A 12,043-nucleotide genomic window follows, 5' to 3' on the forward strand; every position below is an offset into this window, starting at 1 on the left:
GTTTTCACCATAATCTTTAGAGCTTAATACTTTACTTTTTTAAGTTTATTTATTAATTTTGAGAGAGGCAGAGATGGTACAATTCGGGGAGGGTCAGAGAATCCCAAGCAGGCTCCATGCTGCCAGTGCAGAGCCTGGCATGGGGCTTGAACCCCCTAAACCATGAGATCATGACCTGAGCTGAAACCAAGAGTTGAATGTTCAACCGTTATCCAGGTGCCCCAAAAGCTTAATACTTTAAAGAGTGAGGTTACCTGTATGCAAAGTAAAAAAAAAAAAAAAAAAAAAAAATCATCCCATAAGTCTGGAGAACTTGAAATGAACAATGTGACTGCTCAATTGATACAGGGTGGAAAACACTAAGAAGAGTAAGACTAAACGCAGGTTTTTGCCCAAAATTGGATAAAATCAGTAGAAAAAAATGAAGAAATCCAAGAAAGTCTGTACTTTAGTTAATAGTACTATACTGATGTTATTTCCTTAGTTTTGATATTTCTGTCTTAGTTATGAAATATATTAATACTAGGAGAAGCTGGGTGAAGAGCACATTAGAACTCGGTACTGTCTTTATATCACTTCTGTAAGTAAAATTGTTTCAAAATAAAACATTAAAAATACTTAATCAACCTTTCTGAAGAGGTTCAATTCTAGGATACCTTCCCCCCCAACCCCGCCAAATTATATAAAGTATTTTTCAACAAACATTTGTTTTGCTACAGCCATGAGGTAGTATCCAGAATCTAAACTTCCATAAATGTATTTAATTATTTGGAAATAGCCACAGAATATTGGAAAGGATTATATTTCCACTCACACCGGCTGTGAATTATGGTTTTAAAGAAAGGTAATTTAAGAGATTTTCAAAATGTTTAAAATATTTTCAGTGATTTTTCATACAAATCTATAAGCATATATTTCAGATAACGTAATGCATGCAACTCACTCTTACTGAAGCATTAACTACATGATTTGAGCTTTGAAATTATGACATGTATTCTTCCTCATGTATATATTCTTGATGTAAATTTACTTTGTGAGGAAAAATTTAGTTGGTTCAGATGACTTTGGCTAATTTTTAAAGCCAGCCCTAATTATGTGCACTATATCAGAGGTTGAATATTACATCTAGGAAGATGAACTTTTTCCTCCAACTTAATAGGCCAATGAGAGTGTTTCTGTATGAAAGCCAACAAGTGTCATGAGGAAAAGAAGTTGTGTGTAGGAACTAATTATCCCTTCACCAACTGAAAGATAGTCACAAATTATCGCCATGGTCTTAACTTGACTGACAATAATGCAGCATCATTAAGTACTTTCTTAAATTCACGTGTGAAACTGTGGCAGATGCTTTTACTATATACTAAAATGAATTATTTTCCGTCATATTTTTTAATATTTGAATTTTAAAAATCTTTTTTTTTTCAGTACTGGTTAAATATGCTTCAACAAAGAGAAAGTAGAAAATAAAGAAAAAAACTAGGTCACAATGTGAATTTTAATTCAAAATTGTGGTTAATTATTACTAACAATATTAATAACTGGCATTACTTTTTAATTTTTTTTTAACATTTATTCATTTTTGAGACAGAGAGAGACAGAGAGAGACAGAGCATGAATGGGGGAAGGTCAGAGAGAGAGGGAGACACAGAATCTGAAACAGGCTCCAGGCTGTCAGCACAGAGCCCGACACGGGGCTCGAACTCACAGACCGCGGGATCATGACCTGAGCCCAAGTCAGACGCCCAACCAACTGAGCCACCCAGGCGCCCCATAACTGGCATTACTTTTTACCAAACATTAAGTTGTACTCAGTCTTCTAACCTACACAAATTATCAGTCATACTACATAATAATAACCTCTTCAGGTAGGTTCCATAATTATCTTGATCCTACAAATTGGGAATTTAAAGCATAAGATATTACATAATTTGGCAAAGGGTACATAGATGAGGCAGAACTTCAGTTCAGAACCAGGGAACTGAGAACTACGTTCTCACATTTACTGTGTTATAATTTCTGCTTTATACTAAAGAACTGTCAACTACTAGAAAAAATTTAATTACTAATAAAAAAAAGTGTAGTGACATGCACAGAAAATAACCCTATTTTATGTTATTATAATTATTGAACACAAATAATAATTAACATGACATATTATAATAATGTGTCTGAAAATATGTGCTCATCACCCCAAGTTGTTTTAGATATCACTAGTAGTTACATATGATCTTTGGAAAATATATTTGTAGGCACTGGGGAGCAATAGAAGTATTTGAGTATGATGTAACCAGATTAAAGTTTTATTTTGTGAAAAATGCAGCCATGGTATTTTACAGGAGGGTTAAAAGGGAGAAAGAGTAGGAAAAGACTGACCAATTAGTAGGCTAATGAAGGATTCCAAGATGGATTGACAAAGCTGTGAATTAGAGAGGCAGGAGACAGAATGAAAAGGCTGAACATATGCAGAGGACATGGATAATGAAGGATGCACATAACTTTGGACTGAAATATGAGGGAAGAGGGCAGTGAAATTATGGTGGTCAGAACGATACTGAAATTCCAAGCCTATAATAAGAAAAGGATGTTATCTCAAATACAGAGTCCATTTGTGAGACTCAGGCTTATATGAAAAAAAAAACAAAAAAAAACATTTGATGACTGAGATGCTATACAGCAGAAAGAAAACCGGTAATCATGTACTCATGGGATAGTGATTTGGTAGCTATTCACATGGAGGTGAAACTGTATTAAAAAGAAATTTTTCTGGGGCACCTGGGTGGCTCAGTATGTTAAGTGTCCAACTTTATCTCAAGTCATGATCTCATGGTTCCTGGGTTGGAGCTCCGCATCAGGCTCTGCACTGACAGCATGGAACCTGCTGGGAATTCTCTCTCTTTCCCTCTCTCTCTGCTCCTCCTCCACTCTCTCTCACGCTCTCCCTCTCTCTCCCTAGAAAATAAACATTTAAAAATTATTGTGACAGTTGTTAAAGCAACAACTTTAGTTATTAAAGCAGTAACTTGTAGTTACTTAAGACTATTTCAACAGCAGAGACAGATTTTAACTTGCATCTGAATACACAGAAAATTAAGAAGAGCAACTTGATTAAGATACCAAGGAGAAAAAGATTCTTGCTAAACTGGTTTAACAGGATTCTTGCTACAGGCAGGCCAAGGACTTACAAATCAAGGGTAGGAGATGAAGAACTTGATCAGATATCTAGAGTTGCAGATTCTTCCTAAACTTAACTAGCAGGATTCTTCCCTAAGATTGACCTCAGCAGGCCAAGGGAGGTCAGCAGGCCAAGGTTGAGGCCTGGGCAAGAAGACAGCGCAAAGGAGTCTGACAAAATTTGGTTCAGGATAGAATCTGCCAATATTTGAAGCCTTCGAAATGAATGAGTCTGCTAAGGGAAATCATGTGCAGACAAAAATAAAGAATTTAAGAAGGTGAAATAAAGGAATATATGTAAGAAATGCAATGATGACATACCTTAGTAAAAAACGTAGGCATAAAATATTATCAGGTTTGGGGGTAAAACGAGAGACTGGCATAGTCGTGAGTACTAAAGGGAAAATAAGGGAATGTTCAGTAGCACAAATTAATGAATAAGGATTAGAACACCCCGGTAAAATCATGAAGAAAAAGAAGAAAGCCTAATTCAATCTGAGTTATTGAAACTTTTAGAGAAATGATTGTTTCTACAAATGCTAAATTGAGACACCAATTTGTGTATACCTCAAATTCAGATACTAGGCAATAAAATTTCCAGTCCTGTTACTGTTCTAATCAGGGCCCTTGGAAATCTCTTACATTTCCTTCTCCTGTCCCTCCAACATCCTCAAGCATAGACATATTTTTCTCTTTTTTATCCTGTTTTCTCTGCCAGAATTATTAGTTTCTCACTGTCACCCATATTCGCCCAGTGAGCTCCTTCTCATCCTTTGAATTGCAAGTCAAATATTATGTTTCTTTTTGACAGTAGTCTTGTTTCTTTATCTACACTATTAGCCTTTACCACCTATACAATTGCATAGGACATTGCTCACATTCCAATTTTTATATTATTATTTATTGACTTTCCTAAATCTCCTACTGCTCTGAATTTTTCAAGGACTCAGGAACATGCTTCATGTCATTCCACCATAAATAGAGAAGACAGATTTTGAATCAAATCAGGTACTCACGGATCATTTGTTGAATAAATAATATTGAAAAGCAAAATATGAAACAAAGGGGGATGGGAATCCCCTTTGCCTTAGTAATGGTCATTCTGGAAAAAAAGAGATGTTGACTGTCTTCTGTTTTTCACAGAAAAGCATAAAACTTTCTTAAACCATCAAGGTACTGGACAAATAGTAATAGCTGGATAACTAAGGGAATGAGAACTTAGAACACATAACCATTAAACAACGAATTCCAATTATCCACAGATCACTAAATTTCATTTGCAGATGCTAACTTATTCACATCATACACTAAGCCATATCTCTTCTCACACAGATAGGTCATATTTAGCATAATTTATTCAGAATTGACAGCTCAAGTAATAAGGTATTTAAAGGAAGCGTACATCTTTTGGATACATGTATGCATAAACTGCCTTATGATATGAAGGCTTCGGAGTACTTCGAGATTTAACTTTTAGATTTATAGTGACTTTATCTTTATGGTTCAATATTTATTAGAAAGTTCCAACTTATTATGAAAAAGGAGATTCATCCAAAAGTGACCATGTTTGATTCAGACATTGTTTTACAGGAGGTAATATGATTCAGTTTTCCCTGGCTTGAGAATAGCAACATCAAATAAACGTAGCCATGCCTGGTTCATGATATATGCCAGGTAATATCATCATATTACCTAGAAATTTTACTATCTGAAGACATAAAAAATGTATTAGAGATGATGTGAAAATTAGTTACCCAGTATGGGTTAAATATATTTCTTTTATTAAATTGTAGATAGGTAAACAAATTATAATTTATATACTTGTAGCAATAACATTATTATCTGGCAATCTCTTCTCACTATAGTCAAACCCTGAGCTGAGCATGAATCCTTTTTCCCTTTCCAACATACTTGCTTCTCACTGACCACTGCTACATGATTAAATCTCATGAAATCACTGTCTGTGGACTGCATATTTCCTAAATACAGAGTTTTTGCAGGTTTTCTACACTTTGATATCCCTGGGTTGTGGAATATTGACCTGCCAGTGCTAGCTTCCCAATAGATATTCTACAATAAATATTTATTAAGCGATTTCTATCTTACATTTGGTCATGATTTATCAGTTTAGATGGATTGTTTCTGTATATCAGTATTGATACAAAAATTATTAAGAATTCCTATTCCTCTCAAATTATTCAATAGAAAGTATTTAAAATAATATGTCCTGAACCCATTGCTATATTTCTCTTCCTTTTTTCCCAGTGTACATACTGATGAAAACTCAGGAACTGTCTTGAGTGAAAATCAAGTGAGAACAAGTTCTATCAAAACTTTGCAGAATACCTTCATTGGTGTCTTCTTCAGAGGGACAGATTTTATGCATCACCCAGCTGTAGCTGGAAGACAAAAAATCCTAAAGGTCTTCTACTCCTCAAAAGTGTTTTCCTCTGCCTTATTGTTGAAATTCACTTCTACAATTTTACAACAGTTAAGATCTGTGAATACCTGTCTTGCTAGGGTTTAGATACTGAACTGGGTCACACTTTATACTTCTCTGATCATAGTCTCCTACCTCTTCAGAATACTCTTAATACAATGTTCTCATCATGTCTATCTGCAAATGCTTCTTGGTCTTGGCCTCTTGTTTTTTTCTTTCCTTTGTATTTTTGGTTTATTGTTGTTATTGTTTTGTTTTCCTCCCAGTGCTGGATAACCTCCTACAAATCAGAGGTATTTTTTCTGTCCTCCCTCAACATGAATTTGTCACTTAGAATCCTAAATCTGCATACTCTTGCCTCAGGATCACATTAGCAGCTTTTGGTTTGCAATACCAGACACAAACATTGCTTCACAACGGTGAGACCACCATCTGATCTTTCTCCAGTATGGGTGGGAAAGTGTAGCTGCTCCAAGTGATAGAAGGGTTCATGTATCTAGAAAAGGCATAAATAGAACACTTGGGGGAAAAAGTGAGCTTCCCTGAGAATAGGGCCTAATATTGGCTTGTAGGGTTCAGTGTGTGCTCAGTGATGGAGACGCTGATCGCATGTAGCTTCGCTACTACTGTTTGTGTATACGTAACGACGAGCATACGTGGGGGAGGCGGAATTCCTACCTAAGTGCTGAAGTAAATATGACCCCAGATATAGTGACTAGAAGCCTTGAATAAATTTCCCCATACCTTGGCAGGAGGTAAATCGGCTACTTTTCTCAAATCTTCAAACATCTAAATATTGACGTATACAAGTTGAAATTGGAAAAAAGTTCCCAACATTTGAGACAGCTTAGTTTTTCCGGGGTGGGTGCAACCCCAAGAAAAGGAAAATTGTCACGAGCATTCAGTGTTTCCCAAATGTCTGCAATCACATTATCTGCTACTCTGCCTGACAATTATAAGCTTAGCGTAGGATTTGTTTGACTTGGGAAAATGTAGCACTTTTGCTAAATGCTTTAGGGTACTTTCATATCTTTCACATTCATTGCGGGGGGGGGGGGCTGTATTAACTTGCAAATTGTCATGTTTCACTTTTAGTTATATTATCCATTTTTTATGTGTTTGAAATAATCTTTGTTTTATAAGTTCACATGCTTTTATAAAGTTATAGGAATATTCTTTGCCAACCCATATTGCCACCTGGCCCCTGATTAAATATTAGCATAACTCAATTACTAACATGTTGGCATGCTAATCTTTAAGTCTAAAGTCTGCTCTAATATTGTAATAATATTTTACTATAATCTACTATGTTAATTTTATTCTGAAGTATAATTTTTTTAAGTTTATTTTATTTATTTTTGAGAGAGAGAGAGAGAGAGAGTACATGAATGGGTGAGGGGCAGACAGAGAGGGAGACGGAGAACCCAAGCAGCTGAGCCTGATGTAGGGTTTAATCCCACAAACCATGATCATGACCTGAGCTGAAATCAAGAGTTGGACGCTTAACCGAGTGAACCACCCAGATGCCCCAATTTAGAATTATTATATAACCACTATTAAAATTTGGACTATAGGGGTGACTGGGTGGCTCAGTTGGTTAAGCATCAACTTCAGCTCAGGTCATGATCTCAGGGTTCGCAAGTTTGACAGAGCAGAACCTGGAGCCTGCTTTGAGTTCTGTGTCACCTGCTCTGCCCCTCTTCTTCTCATGCTCTGTCTCTCAAAATAAAAATATATAACATTAAATAATAAACATTAAAAAATGAATAAACATTAAAAAAATTAAAATTTGGACTATAGCAGATTCCAGTTTGGGAGTGTTACTTCTTCACATCTCTTAGCCTCACTGAGTCATATCACTTTGTCCTCAAGGGTCCAAAAGACAACTGATTGAGGCAACCCCAAGAAACCCTTGTATTTGTTTGAAGACAGTATGGAATCAGTAGAGAGAAAGTAGACACGCTGGAAAGGTTAGGGATAGGGAAAGAAAATATCTAATATTCTTTGAAGCACAATAGGTATTCAAAAAATATACCCACTTTTATATCAGTTTAATGGATTTGAGAAGCCTGAATTATGACAAAAGTTGAGAATAGTATTTCAAAATGGTTGTTTTATGAAGAACAAGGATATGTAAAGTGGATCAAAAGTAACTATGTGGATCCACTGAATCAGCACTGTGTGTGTGTGTGTGTGTGTGTGTGTGTGTGTGCATGTACCTGCACTGAATAGATTGGGCACATAAAAATCTTCACCAGGAAGAATAAGAAAGTCTGAAAAAAAAAAAAAAACACTGGTAAAAAAATATTTGAAAGAATTAGAATAGAAAAAGGATATTAATGGAAAAATGCTGAAATCCAAATAGTTTAGAGTTCACTTAGCAGTAATGTACTGATGTTAGATTCTTCATTTGACAAGTGTGCTGTAGTAATATAAGATGATACTATTAGAGGAAACTGTAACTGCACTAAAGGTGTATAAGAACTCTACTTTTTTTGCCACTTTTCTATAAATCTATTTTTTTCCAAAATAAAAAAAATACTTAAAATGTAAAAATGTATAAGGTGAAGAGCAGGAAGTGAAAAATTCTCACAAAATAAGATAGGAAAAATTCTGAAAACCTTCCCCAAAATTATAAGAATATTTGATGAGAAAGCGATAGGAAGCAGGTGCCACCTGCAGGTCCTTTGGTGATTTTACTTTGGTTTCTGTAGGGCACAAGAGCATCATGATCTCATGGGTTAAAATGATAGTGGTTCATTGTAGGAAATAATAGGGAGAGAGAGAGAGCAGTGAGTGGGTTTCTCTCAGCTTTCTTACATAGCTGTTGTATGAGTATTGCCCTAGACAGACGGAAACAGTGGGAGCGACTTAAAATGCAAAGATAGGTACATAAAAGCTCTGCTGGCAATACCTATTTTCTAAAGCCCCATGAAGATCTAGGAGAAAGCAGATCTGGGCCACTGCTGTGTATGTGCCCAACACTTTGGTGAATGTGTGTCCTTTCCTCTAGTGATCTGCTGCCTTCACTCAACTATGTTGGTACCTTAGGATATAAATTAGCCCACCCACATTTTCACCAGTACATAGCTGGTTAAATAAAGTATGATACATTCACACAGTGATTTATATACAATACTTACTAATAATAGAGATGCAAGTTGATATGCACTGACATGGAGAAATCACAACAGGTAGTCCCAATATCTTACTAAATGAAAAATATAGATTACAAAAGACTTGAACAGTGTCAGTCCGCCTGTCTATCGATCTATCTCAAAAAACTTGGAAGGATTTACTCTAAAATGTTAATAGCACTTATCTTCAGAAAAAATGGTGACTTTAAACTTTTATCTTTTTACTTCTAGTACTGCATGTTTTTATAAAGAGTATATTACTTCAGTGATCAAGGAAGAGTCAAGTATTTCTCCTAGGAAAAAACTGACTTTTATTTTCCCAAGAAATGGGCTACTAGCATTTCAGTTCTGTCTTTGTTAGAGAGAAGTTTTGTGTTCCCAAACTACGGGGCACTCATGAGTCTTCCTAACCATGTCTGGACACAGGGGAGAGTATACATGAGAGAACCTGCCTGTGGATTACTTACATGAAGAGAAAATAGACACAGTGGTCATTATGCAAAAGAACATAAAATATGATGGGAAGCCTTCATGCCATAGAAAGGGCACATGTGTGTCACTAGCACTGGCTCCTCTTCAGACAACACTGAGAACCAAAATCCATTTTACTTAGTCAGGGACTTTCTTACATTATGACAGTTCAGGAAAATAGAGGAAGTTTCCGTGCTACCCTATGTCCCCATCGTGATAAGCGTGCATTGATGACAGTGACCATACTGAGAAGAATGGAGCACTGGACTTACTACTGAGGAAGATTTACCACCGTGAATACTACTTAACTCATGTTCCCATAAGTTCCCTTTAGTCTCTACAATTGGGGTCCCAGAGTCCTCACCTATTCTATGGCAAATAATGGGATCCAAGCTCTAGAGAGAGGCTGAACAGTTGAGGGAAGCCCTAATGTAACTTCTTTATTTTTTTTTTAAACTGGAATCTTCCCAAACTCAAAAGATCTAAAGGAGAATTATTTCCTGCACTGTACTTAAGCAGCCACCCACACACAATGCTACACATAAACCTTTACTGTTCAGCCAATAGTTATTTTTCCTAAAGCAATACCACGGAGACTGCCAACAGGCACAAATTTAGTCAAGGTTTTGACTCTTGGTTGATTTACAAGAAAATAAATGAAACTGCTAAACACAAATATTTTTAAATGTTCATTATAAATACAAGCAAAGTAAGGCATAGTCAAGGATGTATTATGTCTATCAAATATTAAATATTATTAATGTTATAGTATAATTAAAATTTTATTTTTATATTTACATTATTTTATACATTTATATTTTAATATAATTAAAATATAATATTATTAAATGTTAAATAGCATCATTATTAATCTTGTATAAAATTGGCAGGTAGTTTCTTACATTTATATGAAAATGTAAAGAATGGAAATAGCCAAGGCGATACTGAGGAAGAAACAAATGTAGAGAACTTAACCAATAGTTATCAAAACTTATTTTAAAATATAGTAATAGAGACAGTTATTATGCCTTAGCACAAGCATAAATGAACATGACCAATAGAAGTCCAAAACAGACCCATGTATATCCACCAAAAGACATATGACAAATATGGCTCTGTATTGAAGTAAGAGAACAGTCTGCTGAATAAATGTATTGAGTCAGCTAGCTAATCATATGTAACCAGATGAATCCTACACCCTGCCTTCCACCATACAAAAACCTATATTCCAAATGAAATAGAATTCTATATGGGAAGGACAAACCAATAAAGCTTCTAAGAGTGAAATAAAATATCTTCATGATCCCTATGCCGACAGATGTTTTCAAAAACCACTAAGCATAAGGGAAAAATTATAAACTGGACTATATGCAACTTAATAAATCATTTTATTCAAGTATCCTTATAAAAGAATAAAAAGACAAGCCACAAAATGGGATCAGATATTTATAATACATATATCTAACAAGTGACCAGTATTAATAAGAAATGTCTAAGTATCAGTAATTAGCTTTCCCCACAGATAGTGTTCTTGCAAACATGGTGAACATTCCTAAGCCCTGCCAGAATTTCTGCAGGAAGTGGGGCAGGCACCAACCCCACAAAGTGACAGAATACAAGAAAAGCAAAAATTTTATTTACGCCCAGGGAAAGTGACATTATGACAGGAAGCAGAGTGGCTATGGTGGGTAGACTAAGCCGATTTTCTGGAAAAAGTCTAAAATACAAAGAAGATTGTGCTGAGGATTGAATGGGTTGAGCCCCAGTGCAGATGTAGGAGAATGCTAGCTATTAAGATTTTGAACTGGGGAGGAGATAAGAAGAGAAAAAGCCAAGTGATCCAGTTCTAAGCTTCATATATTGTTATATTATGAAGACAATAAAATATTGAGGTTATGTTCACGAAAGAAAGAAAGAGAAAATCAAAGGGAAATTGGTTAAAGACTTAAATGCACATTTTGCAAAAGTGGAAAATCAAATATTTAACCTATAAAAATTGCCTCATCATCATTACTCAAAAGGGACATGCACATTAAAATCACAAAAAAATTACCAGACACCTACCAGAAGAGTTCTGAGTTTTAGTCAGTATTTTAGATAATCAAGTGTAGCAACTATCATATAATTCTTTGGATTTTCAATTTTACTGATGTATGATTAATAAATAATAATTGCATATATTTAAATTGTACAACATGATGCTTTTGTATATGTATACATTGTGAAACAATCACTACAATCAAGCTAATTAACATATCCCTGATAATCACATTCTATATGCTATTACTGTTTTTGATTTTGACATTTTTAGAGGTTTTTTTTTTTTTTTTTTTTTTTTTTTTTTTTTTTTTAGATTCCCTATATAAGGGATATCATGCAGTATTTTTCTTTCTGTATCTGGCTTATTTCATTTAGCATAATGTCTTCCAGGTTAATCTATGTTGTTGCAAATCTGAACCTAACAATACTTAAAAACAATCATTCACCATGATCAAGTAGGATGCAAGAGTGGTTCAATATTTGCAAATCAATGTGATATATCACATGAATAAGAGAAAAGATAAAAACCATATGATCATTTCAATAGATGCAGAAAAAGCATAGACAAAGCACTCATTCATGCTAAAAACCCTCAACAAAGTAAATTTAGAGGGTAACATGATAAAGGCCATATATTAAAAAACCACAGTTAACATCAGACTATTGCCCTAAGATCAGAAACAAGACAAGGGTGTCTTCTCTCACCAGTTTTATTCAACATAGTACTGGAAGTCCTTGCCACAGCAAAAAGAAACAGGAATAAAAATCCAAATTGGTAAGAATT

At 34.9% G+C, this 12,043-nt stretch overlaps 1 pseudogene; it reads left to right on the forward strand.

Moving 5' to 3' along the window:
* The first annotated feature begins 10,758 nt into the window (after positions 1-10,758).
* Positions 10,759-11,069, forward strand: LOC122199251 (annotated as a pseudogene).
* The last annotated feature ends 974 nt before the right edge of the window (positions 11,070-12,043 follow it).

The sequence above is a fragment of the Panthera leo genome, chromosome A1 (assembly GCF_018350215.1).
Source record: "Panthera leo isolate Ple1 chromosome A1, P.leo_Ple1_pat1.1, whole genome shotgun sequence".
Taxonomy (NCBI): Eukaryota; Metazoa; Chordata; class Mammalia; order Carnivora; family Felidae; genus Panthera; species Panthera leo.